Source organism: Lonchura striata, chromosome 12, assembly GCF_050655825.1.
Source record: "Lonchura striata isolate lonStrDom1 chromosome 12, ASM5065582v1, whole genome shotgun sequence".
In the NCBI taxonomy this organism is placed as follows: domain Eukaryota; kingdom Metazoa; phylum Chordata; class Aves; order Passeriformes; family Estrildidae; genus Lonchura; species Lonchura striata.
The window spans coordinates 6,350,702-6,363,667 of record NC_140714.1 but is presented as its reverse complement, the minus strand read 5'-3'; the positions used below and the strand labels follow the sequence as shown (position 1 = coordinate 6,363,667).

The 12,966-nt window shown below is 42.7% G+C and overlaps 1 protein-coding gene across 28 annotated transcripts in view; it reads right to left on the bottom strand.

Annotated features, from left to right (window-relative positions):
• The window catches only part of MAGI1 (membrane associated guanylate kinase, WW and PDZ domain containing 1), a 332,520-nt gene that overhangs the window by 112,896 nt on the left and 206,658 nt on the right, over positions 1-12,966 (bottom strand). The gene's annotated exons all lie outside the window — the stretch shown is intronic.

Here is a 12,966-nt window from a genome sequence, read left to right as displayed (position 1 = left end):
CAAGGGCGAAAGGTGGAGAAAATTCAAAATTTCCTGAAGCAGAAGGAATGAAAAAGTAGAGCTATGGCACAAAATCTCTTTCTACCTTTGCTTCCGCTGCTTTTGAGTTTACAAGAGAGCTGTAGTAAGCTCATTGAGAGCCCAACTGACAATCATTTAGAATAATAAAATCTTAAGGGGTTGGAATAGACCTTAAAGATCACCTAGTCCAGCTGTGCCTGCCATAGGCAGGGACACTTCCCACTAGACCAGGATGATCAAGGCCTTATCAATCTGCCAGGGATGGGGAATCCACAGTCTCCCTGGGTGACCTGTTCCCAGTACCTCACCACCCTCACAGTAAAAATCAACCCAGGTGTGGATACAGCAACTGAGAAATTCAAAGAGAATCCACTGAGAAAAGCAAAGTGGAACCTCTTTCTAAAAAGAGAGATCTTTAAACACTAGTTAATATGAGATCTTACTAAGTCAACACATGCCTTGTCTCTTACACATTGCTATTTAATGTTGTAGAATATCCAGTGACATCTCACTCCATCCCTCTGCCACCAGCAGTGTTTGCTCCATCCATCCCACCCCAGTGCTCACAGTAACACAGGTAGGCAGAGGTGCTGAGCAGCCATCCATGCTGTGGTTTCTCAGCCTTCTTTGTCCATAATGGTCTAAAAGCCAAGGCCCCTCCTGGCAGCTAGTGGCTTGTCAAGGTGCCAGGACCACCAGCTACTGCCCAACAGGTTGTTTCACAGAGTCCCTTCCTGTCTACACCAGTTTGCATCATATCTTGTTGGCAATCTCCCATATTTGATTTCATGCTGAGTGTCTCACACCCAGCACAGCTCCAACCTGTGACTGATGGGCCCTTCTCAGGCTACCCCACACTAAACTAAGAATAAAAAACAGTGTGAGGGCTTCAAATATGCTGGCCAATGTACACGCGCTGTCTTCTTTAGCTTTAAGTTTAAGCCGTGCTCAAACCATCACCAGTGGGACTCCTCAGCTGTTACAAACCACACAACCTTTATTCTCACAGCCCATCTGGAGACACAGAGGCCATCCCCAGCAGCAGACTGCTGAAGCCCTCTGCAGCTTTTCCTTCTTCTGCACTGGTGCACAGAAAAATTAGAAAGACTCTGGTTTAATAAAAATACATGCATTGTAACAGGACATGTTTTTACATCAATGTAGGAGCTCAGCAGGAAATAATAAAACACTAAAAAAAAGAGCTTTTAAATGTTACAGCTTTCAAGTCTGATTGCACAGCTCTCTCTTAAGTCTAGAGGTGAGCATCTCATAGAGTAGGTAAAATTTTCCATGCTTCTGTACCATAAAGTTCTTGTTTCCTGAACTCTCTAGGTAACCTTTTTAAACACCCAGCATCTTGGCATCTAGAAGAGTTGTGCTCAGTGCAGCATAAATCCACGCCCATCCTGTCCTCAGCTCTGACACATGGAATTTTGTAAGAAAAAAGGAGGATTTCACAGCTACCTGGGTGATATTAGAAATATATAATGTGGAAGATTAATTTCTGGATAGAAAGCAGAAGAGAAGAACTTTCTTATGCTGAACATATAATTTTTTTTTTTCTTTTTAAGCAGAAGATGTCACAAGCTCAAAGTTTAGCTGAGATGGTGAATTCAAGTAGTAATGATAAGTGTATCTCAGTTATCACGACCATATACTTTCTATACAAATCACATACTTTACTGTTCAAAGAAAAGTTACAGAAAGGCCAATCTTCTCTGAAATCTAGGATTGATTTACATAATGAACCTTTAAAGTCCCTTTTTAATGTGTCAATACCTGTTACTAAAGAAAGATGTTGCAGGTACAAGTTTGAGCTTGGTACATTCTGCTGTGCTCCCCCTAAAAGACTGCAGCAGAACTCCCATAAAATAGCAGAACTCTCATTAAATTGTTGTTTAGGAGCTACATAGTGCCTTTTTCTGATCAGGAGTCATTGTGGAGAGATAACCTATGGATCATGCAAAATTCACTGCTCATTTGCCCCTGTAAAGGCCGAGAGGAAAACAAAAGGAGCTGGTGACAATCCTGCAGCAAAGGCAGGGCTTTGGAAGGCACCTCAAAGCTTGCCCAAAGGTGCTCACCCCCCCTGCACCCAGCTGCTCCAGGAATTCAGTGGTGCTCGGGCATCACACAGAAACCTTGGCACCTTGTCCTCTGCTCTTACTTCCTCCACATATGTTGCCTTCAAAAGGCATTTTAAGACCAAAGGATGAGCCAAAAACCTGGGGGAGGCTTTTGATCATTCCCAGCATGGAAGGTCTTATGTGGCATTCCCAGTTTCTGCAATAGCAGGAAATACAGCAGTGCTGTTGCCATTGTATGTCTTTATATCTAAAGAAACATATGCTCAGAATTCAAATGAGAGAATTCACACTTTACATAGTCTGGGTTTTCTTTAATGTTTCACTTCCTCCTGTCCTCTCTTCTTCAGGTTTAAAGGAATCCCTCCTTTAAAGCAATCTTCTATAGGACACAATTCTATTCTGAACTTTATTATGTACCATAACTTGGTATATTAAAATGGCTAAAATTCTGGAAAAGTTATAAAAGAAACTGGTGCTGAAGTTGATCAAGACTATAATCTACACTCACTAGCCAGTAATTTATGGACTACAAAAGCTACTCACTCCTCCATGTTTCTCAATTATTCCCAACACACAGTCCACACAACAAGATTAACATAAAATCCGGGCAACATCAGAAAGCTATAACTGTTTACAATAAATCAGCCACTTCCCCTTCATTAGGCTTTGCACAGTTCATAGCATTTCCTTTCTTAAAAAAAACATGACTAGTAACTGTTTGCCCTCAGAAACAAAACTTATCAGTAACATTTCCATGGGGATCATCTGAAATGGATTTCTAATAACGTGCAGGTTAAAAGGTTTTCTTGTTCCCCCCTTTCTGCATCCAGCATTCAAACTTTATGGTCCCAGTGACACTATAAAAGGCACATGTGCTTAATAACAAGACTGGTAAAGAAGTATGTCTTAAAACATGTAAGTGCATGTTTAAATATAGACCAGACATGAACTTGGGCACTTCTGTAACACAGAGGAGCAGGTTCTGTTTATTCCCCTAGCAGCCTGCCTTAGAATAGGAATAACTGACACAGCAGATAAAGGCTCTTACCCTGGCCTGGCTGTATGTAGCACTTCATCAGGTCCCTTAAAGGCACTTTGCTAAAGCAGAGATGTATTGTTATCCCTATTTTACAGAAAAGGAAAAGCTTCCCAAGGTTACAGAAGGTCAGATTCTGTGACCACCACCTACATACCTGGGCTGCTGTACTTTGCCCATTAAGCCACACCCCAAGAGTTTCACAGATTGAATATTTATGTAAAGATTTAACTTGGTTTCTCAACAAACCTAAGAAAACTCATAGTATTTTATCTCATAAATTGCATTGAATTAGGCCAACCTCTAATGTGCCCAAGTGCACAGCACTGATGGCCCTGATTTCTCTCTCTAGAAATGCAAGGACTTGCAGCATTACTTCTGCATAAATTTGGAGGAAATACAGATGGCCCTGATGCATCTCACTTAAACAGGAAGACCAAGTAATATTTCAAGTCCTGCAATCCACTAAATCTCAAGGTGGAAGACAAAAGAGAGACATTCCAGAGTTAATACACTGACATCAGCTCAGAGCCTTCTCGTGGAGGAATAGCACAAAAACCCATAACACAAGTTAGGGTGATGCACACAGCAAGCCAGTCCTCACAGATGAAATGTCCTGTATTTCCTTGTGAAGGAGGTGACACCCAGAAGATCTCATGCTATCTGGACCATATCTGCCCCCCATACCTCCATCACAACAAAACCTGGTTTTCAGGTAACACTGCCCTCCATCACATGAATTTTGGCCAAATTTTGGGAGCTCCTTCTGACCTCCAAAGGCAGAGAGAAGCCTCAAAGCATGTCTGATTAGAAGAGTCCAGATTAAATGTTCTTTTCAGTGACTGTTTTGGTTACTTTTACTGTCCCTCCTGCTTCTCTAGCAGGGCACCAGCCTGGCAGAGCAATCTCGGTCCAAACATTAGAAGGTTTCAGGGTTTTGCAGCCGCCTCCTGTGCCTCAGTTTGGTGTCTTGTTTTAAATGGGAAAGCCCAAAGACTCCTATTGTATAAGGTGCCTGAACAGTCTATTTGATATAAACCTCATTTTTCAGAGGTGTCAAATACCTTGGCTCCCACTGAACTCAAACACATCGCAGCTCTGCGTGCGGGGCAGGCACGGCCAGGGAGCCTGGCTGTCCCACGGACAGGGCTGGTGGCAGCCAGGGCACACTGCCTGTCCCATGAAGGCTCCCTGCATTCCTGGGAGCCATGGAAAAAATAGCAATATAGTTTTTATTTTACATGAGGCAACTCAGACCGATACAATCAGCGCGTGGCTGGAAGTGACAGACGGAGAGAAATCGCTGGAACGTTCACTCCAGACTGCTGTCCAAGGGGAAGCGCAGCCCTTATTTACAACTCTCTGTTTCACAGCTCAGCCACTGAAGTTAGCCTCAAAACTTCACACAATTATCACTTGGAGGCCTGTATTTTCTAGGGGGTTTTATTCCAAACTACAGCAGAGAAACAAATGAAATGAATAAGCAACAGCTTTCACGGAGGAAGCAACTGAGAACCACTTGTGCCAGACGCTCCTGCCCAGGCTGCCCTGCCTGGTTTGGTGGTGACAGCGTGGAAACAGAAAATGTAACTGCATTCCCCACAAACTCGCATCTCCCCCTGTGAAAACTCACACTGACAGCACCAGGGCACTCGAAGGAAGTGGCTGCAATGTTAGCATTCACCAGGAATGATTCCACAAATAATGGAGCTACTGTTCCCATTTCCAGGCGGGAGAAGCACAGGAGCACCTACGCCGAGAGGGGCTGCACTAACAAAGGCACATCCAGCACACGCTGATTATTAAGAGTGCTGGACTGGGAAGCAGTGGGGAAATAGGACACTCTGGACTCTCCAGAGATCAGATGCTATTTTCATGGCTGATTTTATGACTACAGTAAGGTATTTAAGCTCCCACACCCAGCGGTAACTAAGGTTTACACGGTTTACCGAGGTCAGAGAGGATTTGTCAGGAATTTTTACATCCTGCAAACAATCCCACTATTCTGAAAACACCTGCATAACTGTCATGGCAGCCAACCAAACAACAAGGTTTTTTCTCCTATACTAAACAATTTCTGACATACTCCATTTTACCCAGGAGCCAGAACACTTTTTCAAAAACAAAATCACTACATCTTGACAAAACATGAGAATGAGAGGAAACACCTTGGGCAGTCACACTCAGCACACAGGGACTGGGAGAAGTGAACAACCCCCTCCCATCACACACAAGGAATTTCAAGTTGAAACCCATTCTTTGGAGAAGGCTGAGTGAGAGCAGACTGTCAGAACCTGCTTGCAGCAGAAAAACAGTTTGCAATCTTTACAAAGTTGCTGTTATGATACCATAATACACTTTTTAAGCAGCTCATTACCAATTTATTAAACATTAGGGTTTCTTTGAGACTGCTGGAGATTATTGTTTAAACTGCTATTTAAAAGCATTCAGACTCACAGCACGGATAATTCTTTCTTATGCCAGTACAGATACACATACAGGGGGTATAGAGCTGTATTACAGCTCTTTTTGAAAAAATGGGTTTGCATGCAAAGTAAGTGTGCTTTCTCACATCTGGACCATGAACTAGGTAAAATAACTTCCAAATAACAAACCATAATTTACTGGAGCACTAAGTGGTACTTCTAAATAAACATAAATATTATTCTGACATTTGGATACATTATACAACAATTAATAAAGCCATTAATACAGACAAGTAGGCATGTCTCCATCTTCCAGGAGATGCCAGGCCATCACCTTTTGAAAGGGTTGTGTGGCTTTAGAGAGAGGTAACAACCTCATTAAAGCTTTTAGTCTGTCTGGAGATTTTCTCGTTTGGGCTGAGACTACTTGTTTTTGGGGTTTTTTTGGGGTTTTTTTGTCCAAAAGGATTAACAAACAGAAGAGGAGCAGTGCTTCCTTGTTCAAGTTCTTATTTTTAATGAAAAATAAATATTAATTAGAATACAAACCAAGAGCTGTCCTGCTGAAGTGGAATTTTTTTTTTCAGAGACTGGGTAACCATGGAGTAGAAGGTTGCAATTAATTGACTTATACACCAGGAACCTTCAATAAAGAGTGGTCAGTTTGAACTTTGGGCTCAGCAATGAGCTCTCCAGTTGCCTTTTTGACAGAATGAACCACACCAGTGCTGCATGACTCCAGTTAGCTTCATTTTATAATTACAAGTCTGTTCTTTACTATTTTTCCCCAGCTTAAATACCACTTTTTCAAAGCAATGCTAAGGGAAAAAAGAAATGGAACCAATTTTAATGAACTCATGCAAATATAAGCCTGGTGAAATGAAATCACAGACCTAAGCAGAATACTGCATTGAACACATTTGTATGTTTTATGCTAAGCTCATCTAAATTTGAGTAATTGGACCTAATTTGGCAATCTGCACAATCCGTTTGCAAACTTCCACCACTGAATTTTAAGTATGAGCCTGGAAAATCATTAACATTTTTATTTATCATGGTGGCCTCAATCCAGCACAGTACTAAAATCTATGTTTGAATGTTTTGAATGAGGTCTTAGCACATGCACAGCATCCAAGAGTTCTCAGGGACTCTAATTTCAGAGAAAAGTCACCGATATGTTCAGATCACATAATTTTAATCTTAAATCAAACTCAAATCTCTAAAGCTTGAGACTGAGAGCCTTCTTCCAAAAAATCAACTATCTCTATTCCTCCTCCATGCCACACTGAGAAACATTCCCCAGATCAGAAGAGTTGCTCTACTGCTTTTCATCTCCACCCTTCCCTCTTCTCCAAGAAATCCTCTTCCCTGTTTCTCCCTCATGCAGACTTTCACCCAGTCCTTTCCCTTTTGCTTTGCACCTGTCTCCACTGAGCAGTGCACAAACTGGATGTGCTTTCCATGCTCCAGGAGCAGGGTGGTACCACCAACCCAGTTTATTAAAGGCCAGTTCTCCCATTCTCTCCCTGGCATGTGTTTTGTCTGCAGTGAGGGTTGTTTTTAATTTGTGTCTCGTTTTTGTTCAACAAAAATAGGTCTTGAACTTATAAAAATGTTCTTGCTCCTTAAAACAGAAGGAAGGAAAATTGTTTCCCATTCAACTGTACTCATTACCTGTGTTTTTTTCTGAAGGCATCACCATAAAGAGAAGCCAAACCACCCTTTTCCAGGTGAAAACTGTCAGTCTGAATTGGAGTCAAAGTCTGTATCCATTGCAATGGGGAGAGTCACAGCATCCCAGCAAATTACTCAAATCAGGGATGTAAGCAGCCTGCACTGGCACCATGAACCCTCTCCCCACAGCCAGAGCAGCACCACTTGACTATTGCTGTGTGTCAGTAAATCCATTTTAAATCACAGGTAAAGCCAAGATCTATTAAGGCAGAACCGTGGAAGATCACATGCAAGTTTAGTTTCTCTCCATGTGTCCCCAGGAAATGTGTTAATTGCTCACAGCTCTAACACAGATTTTCAATACATCTGCAAGATGCAGCAACACACACTGAGGGGAAGATTTTATTCTTTTCAGAGCATAACTGGGGGATATTCAGTACATTTCAGCATTATGGCTCTACCCCTCCTCAAACCTCCTTCTAATAACACCATTTTTCTCCCCTGGCTGGACTGGATCTCGGGTACCCACCCATCACTGGCGTGGCAGGATGCAGCTCACTCACACTTGGCCAGAAAGCTCAACTGTCCTTGGGACCCCACAGGGGCAATTCTGTGCCAGGACAGGCTGGAAGGATGGTGCTAACTCCATGTCATGATGAGCAAAACCTGCAGCCCAGCATTTGGAATCCCAACACATCCTCCCTCCTCAGTCTCTATCTCAAATCAGTTCCTTACACACTGGATCATAAATTGCTGCCACAAATTAGATTCCATATTTTTGTAGGCCATCTTAAGAACTGTGACTTGAAGCAATGTGATTCAGGCAAGAATTCAGAGGAGCCATTCCTGGGGATTTCCCCAAATCAGAATCGCTTTGCAGAGGATTAATTTTGCTCCCAGGACTTTCACAGCCTAGTCAGTTACAAAGACCTGCCTTTCTTTTACCGTTGTCATGATACTGCTGTAGTCAAATTCCCCCTAATTAATCTGAGTAGTAAAAATCCAACCTTTTATTTTGCAACAGGAGAAAAATTTAAAACTTATTCAGCTCTGACACATTTAATGCAAATTGCTGCTTAGGTGGAGAGAAGGCCCTGGTGGAGAAGAGCTCATGCCAACCCCATCTGTAAGAAAACAAGTCATGCACAACAGCATACTACAGACCTAAGTCTCTTTATAAGGCATAAACTCACCAACCAAACCATGCTTTATGTTGAGGACATGCTGTTCTTTTGACCAAGAACTAGCAGGCCCTCACTAGATGGATGAAGAAGAAATTACCAGCTGCTCAGACAACACCAAATCCAAGAGTCTATCTTCTTTTAGGAGCCTTTCCCTGTGACTGCATGACAAGCAAAGTTCCTACACCTTGATAATTCATTCACCTCAGCCTGCCAGCTTGCAGAGAAAGAGCTGTGGTGGTATTAAATTGGTTTGGAATGGAACATGCCACCAGAACTGAAGTTTCAAAATGCACCTGAGCAACAATGCTCTTTTCACCACTGAAAAAGAGAAATGAGAACTAATGGGGCTTAAAGGACATAAGAATCACTAAAAGGTAATTGGGCAAAACCATTTTTTAAGTCATGACAAACATGACTTAAAAATTACAAAAGTCATTACAAAAATCTGAGGGAACTGGATTTCACCAGTTGGCATAAGCTTAAACCAAGTAGGTTGCACTCCCTCCAGCTGAGGCTTGTGCTTATCAAGCTCTGAAGTCTGACCCTTAAAACTGACCCAAAATGCTGAGAGACTCTTCCCAGAGAAGGGCTCAGTCAGGTGTCTTTATTAAGCACAGCTAACAAATATTTTACTTCTGGGACCTTTGGGAGGAAGGGGCAGAGTGGGGCTCTGTGCCTTGTTCCACACAAGGAGATGACAACTGAGATCTGCAGTGCCTGGTTAATATTTTATGCTGAGATCCACTGGGTATGCAGTGCAACTCTGGTGGCTTGCCTTGCTCTATGTTCGCTGCATCTCCAATGTTATTTGCAGCAGCCTATTGAAACAACAACAAAAAGAGGTTTCATTCCCACAGGACAGCATTGGCTGACCTCTCTCACTGCTTCATGTAATTCAGAGGGAACAACCACTAAACGGGAGCTGAAAGTGCTTTGCAACTTTTAAAGGGGAATAAATGGCACCACAGATTTACATATAGATAGTATTTCAGAGAACAATGATGTTGATTTTTTCTGCCTAGCATTTATCTACCAGGTTATCCTGGTAGCCAGAGGATGAGCCTGCAACAGGGCAGCGCTGAATTCACATCTCTGTGATGTGTCCAACAGGTCACTGCACTGACATTAAAATAACATTAAAACACAGTGTGGCCAATGAAAAGAGATAATGAAAGCAAAATGCATAACGTTCAGCACATTTCTACATCTGAGGACCTTACAAAGATTTTGCAGAGGTCTCTGATCTGATTTTTTAGTGAAAAGAGGACTCCTGTAAGATAAAATGTCACATTCTGAGGATGGCCACAGTGGGGTTTGACCCACACTGAGAAAATCACTGCATCCCAAAGGTCCCAGAGCAGTCCAGATACCACCAACACCGGCAGACAGCAGCCCTACTGCCTTCAGGGGATGCAATAGTAAAGACAGCTGTTGTGAATCAACATCATCTTAACACATCTCAGAAAGCTTTCTGGTTTCATTGCAATATATGGATGGGGTGATTTTTTATTTTATTTCCCTGCTATTCAAAGATCTTTAATAAAATATAACTAAAACTCTCCCATTCTCTTAGGCATAGGAGTGATGTTTGCAATGAACTCTGTCATAAGAAGGTATGTGTCAGGGAAAGACTGGGATATTTCTAGATCTCCAGTCTCTTTATGCAGCTTAATGCTAATGAAAGGAAACCATTTTTTGCACACAGTGAAAGGGAACAGATGGTGTCACAGTTCTGCTGTGGAATTTAAGCAGAGTGACAACCTATACAGCAGATCATCATCATGGGTGAAACTCTTTTAGGTAGTCGCATGGAGCGTTTGTTTGTTTTTTTATCTACTTATTACTATCCAAAATCTTGAAAAGCTTTTTCTTTCCTTTTTTTTTCTTTTAAATTGAAACCTAAAAAAATGGTATGACAACCTCACCATCCTACAAAATGCCAGAAGACACATGAAGACCAGTATTTCAAATACACTGTGAAGGGACAGCTGAAACACAGCACCTCATATTGCAAACTGGCTTTCCAATCATGCATCCGTCCAGATGCCAGTCACTGGCAAAGAAACAAGTGAGGGCTTAAAAATGACACCATCAAGCTGAAAATCATTGCTCTGCCTGAAAACTAGTCCTAGCTTTAATTATGCCTTCAAGGCAGATGACAGCAAAAAAGAGGGTTTTATTTTTCATTTTAAAAAATTTTATACTTTACACTTTTCATTTGCAATATTCTATGTGCAGTTCATCGCATTGTTTCATTTCTATGTTCACCTGCTTTCATCTGGGAGAAAAACAAAGGCAAACAAAAAGCAGATAAAAGTCATAGTTGGAAATTTACCCAGAAACTGGAAAATTAAAACTGCCTTTCTATGCAATGATATGTTGTTGCTGTTGTTTTTAAAAGGACAGCTGAATTTTTTTTTACCCTACTGATAATTGAGTCAGACTTATGTTTTCATGTGGTTAACCTAGCAGAGGCATCTGAATCCCCATAAAGCATCCCCCTCTGGTGAGACAGTTCATAGGCAACCTGAGGTTCCACAATTTTTGCTGTTTTCCTTCCCTCAGATGTCTTTCAGCTTGTTTCAACTGCCTGCATGAGTATTTTAGAGTGCATACCACTAAAAGCAACAGATGACATGCTCATCCACTCCATAATTCACATTGACAATAGCCAATCTCTGCTCAGCCCATATCCCACAAGAAAAGGGATTAATCAAGCAGCGACATCCTGAACAACAAAGCTGAGGCTGCTGGGTTAGGGTTTAGGTCCCTCCAGGAATGGCCTGGACCCACTCCACTCCCTCTGAAACCCTGGAAAATGTTTGTACAATGATACCCCCATATTCCTGCAAGGATGAGCGATGTGTATCCAAAGCTACTCCTAGTTTTTACAATGAGATAGAGAAAGTCAGGTTTTAGATACAAGCCCATATTGGCACATTGCAATTTACAACATGCTCAGCTCTGGCTGTGAAGGCAAATTTCTGTATTCAGGTGTGAGTTTGCAGAGATGAAGGAAGGCAGAGCAATACAAGCACCCCTGAACTGAGTGTCCAGAGGGAGACAGTGCCCAAGGTATTGTGCTTCCCCACATCTTTAAAACAGCAGAGCCTGAAACTAAGATTAATATCAAAGAGATGCTCCACCCTCCAGTGCAGGCAACGAACAGCTTCACATCACCCCCATTTCACCAGGATCTCGACCTATATGTGTTTGTGGGGATAAAACAGCACTTCCTCAAGCAAAAGGGAATGCCAGGGCTCTCCCGGAGACCTAGCACCTCCCACAACATATAACCATGAATGCCACCGCAGCAAACCAGCTGTGACCCCAAAAGTGGCAATCCTTACAAGCAGGACTGCACATAGATACATTTGGGGCAGAAGCACTTTGAAGTGGGGAAAAGTGGGGAAATATTCACAATGAGTGAATTCTATACTCATTCATAAAAGTTCATAAGGTGTAATAACCTGCTGATCAACACGTCTTGCAGGGAGGGACAACACCTTCTAACACTTCCTTCGAGGAGAAATGGAACACTCGGGTTTTAAGGCATTTACAGGGCATTTCTCAAACGTGTCAGGTAAAATCACTCCGGTGCTCCAAAGCACCCAGGCTCCTGCTGCAGAAACGCAACAGCGAGTGTGAAGTGCAGAAGAAGAAAGAGGAGACTGTCAGTAAATAGGGTTAATCCCTGCAGGTAATACCCTTTCCGTTAAATTGTGCGGCATTTTCCAGTCTGCAGATTCTCAATCCCATTTAACATCTCTCTCACGCTGCAAGCAGACACAGCGCAGCTCCCCCTACCCCCGCGCCCCTTCCCCAAAATTCTGCAAAGCTGTTTTTGCAGGCAGCAGCCAGTTAAACTGAAGGCTGCTGGTACTACCCCGGGAAGCTGTAGGGGGGCGGGTGAGCCGCACAAAAGATCTCCACACAAAAGGCCATCCTTTTCATCCTTTTTCCTTCTTAGTTTTCTCCAGCTGAGCCATAGCTTAATTTAATCAACACTTTAAAATAGATGCGAATATGGGAGGGGGTAAGGATTGGGGAGGGTGATATGGGACAACACCTATTTTTATACAAAGACTCAAATTTGGTGGGTGAGGGGATTTGGGGAGCCTTCAGCTCTCATCTTCCCCCTGCTTCCAAACGAGCCCTGCAACCCGCGTCCCCAGCGCTCACAGAAATCCATGCACCATGCTACAGATATTTCCTTTTTTTTTTTTTTTTTTTTTCCTAGGAGGAGAGGTAAAGGGCTTGACTCCAAAAGGACAGCGAACATCTCTGCATTCCCAGCAAGACCCGCACAGCACATAATCATAGGAAAAACATGGCTGGCTGGTGCATCGGCAGATGCAAACGAGAAACACCAGACTTAGCCTTATTCACAGCAAAATTAAACGGGGAGGAGAGGGGGAGAGAGGGGAATAATTGTGGCTGTGTAACATGGCTGCACGATTTGCAAAGCCTCCCCGAGCGCCAGCTCGCAGGGAGCAGTGAGAATGCGTGTCTGCTCCGAAGGGAGCTGTTCTGCCACC